Raw genomic sequence first — 1,410 nt, forward strand, 5'->3', positions numbered from 1 at the left:
TCAATAATTGGCAGCTAAAAACCCTGGCAATAGTTATGTAAGTAATTCAAATAGCTGTGCAGTCGAAAAGCTTCTACTCGGCAAGAGTATCTAACAAATACAAAAAGCCACTACATGGCATACACTTTCTTCCATACCTTTGATACTTCCAATAAATGGATGGGATGTTCGATATACTCCTTCCGACCAATTCTCTTTCGACATATGTCTTTTTTGTTGGGGGATACACGAGTCTCAAGCATCCAAAAGTTGACTATTAGCTCCTTTACCTCTCCAAGTATGTGACTTTTTTGAAGACTTCGATGACATGTGGCAAAGGACAAAGTGGTCTTCTCAGTTTGTTGGAGTAGCCGATTCTTGGCTCCATACAAGTTCCTTCTATGAATAGAAAGTAGCTTGGAGACAACATTAACATTAAGGCCTTGTGACTCCTCTGGATTTTTTGAGTTCAAAAGCATCATCATGGTAGACCTCTTGAGGAACATCTCATCTTCAGTTTGTGGCCTCTTCAAGTCTTGAAGTGTGTTCCGAATATTTCCTATCAGTGTATCTGCAAAACAAGGTGTTGATGCTTTGTCGTTCTGGATATCTTTCAGTGAAGGGTCCTGAATCATCCGATTGAAGAGGTCTTTCTTGGTGTCCATGTCCATTCCACTTGTGCTTTGAAGTACATATCGTGCAATCCCATTCGCTATCTTTGCTCTTTTTCCATTCTTGATGATTTCTGCATAGCCCTGTGCCTTTGTTAAGTCTTCTATTCCTTTGGCTGCTTCATTCCCTTCTCTTTCAACAACCAAACCTACATCTGCTCTTCTCTTCAATCGGGCTCTTTGTTCTCTCTTGCGGAAAGCTTCATACTCCTTGATCACCATTGCCTGCTTCAAGTCCTGAAATGAACCAACCATAAAAAACATAACACAGTGACTTATTTACAATCATTAGCTAAGCTACAAGGAGCTTTAGATAGTGCAGTCATAATCAAAAAGAGGCTTTAGAGCAACAGCCCACCAAGGCATCTTCAGATTCACAGAAAAAAGTGTTGCAAAAGCAAGTAGGAACCCAAAAAGCAAGTAGGAACCCAAAAAATGTTTCGATGAAATAATGAGCTATCATGACATAAACAACAGGTATTGCCAGGATCAAATCGTCACGGGGAATGCAGGGAATGGGAACCCTGAACAGAGAAACTAACATCTAAAGGATTCTCACTTCTACAGCTCTTTGTGTCATTTCATTGTGTTGATGTCATGAATGTTGCTCTAGACCACCATGTGGTGTTCTATGCTTACTATCTACATTGAGTGCCTCCTTCCCAGCAATACAATACAATGTAACAACCATAGATAAATTAAAGACAATCATAATATCCTTGGTCGTGTAGATAATAACCACCAATCGTGTGACTAACCA

At 39.9% G+C, this 1,410-nt stretch overlaps 1 pseudogene; it reads right to left on the reverse strand.

Annotated features, from left to right (window-relative positions):
• Positions 1–414: 414 nt before the first annotated feature.
• LOC147462967 (uncharacterized) lies at positions 415–905 on the reverse strand (annotated as a pseudogene).
• Positions 906–1,410: the final 505 nt, after the last annotated feature.

This window comes from Adiantum capillus-veneris, chromosome 2 (assembly GCF_014529385.1).
Source record: "Adiantum capillus-veneris isolate H3 chromosome 2, ASM1452938v2, whole genome shotgun sequence".
NCBI lineage: Eukaryota > Viridiplantae > Streptophyta > Polypodiopsida > Polypodiales > Pteridaceae > Adiantum > Adiantum capillus-veneris.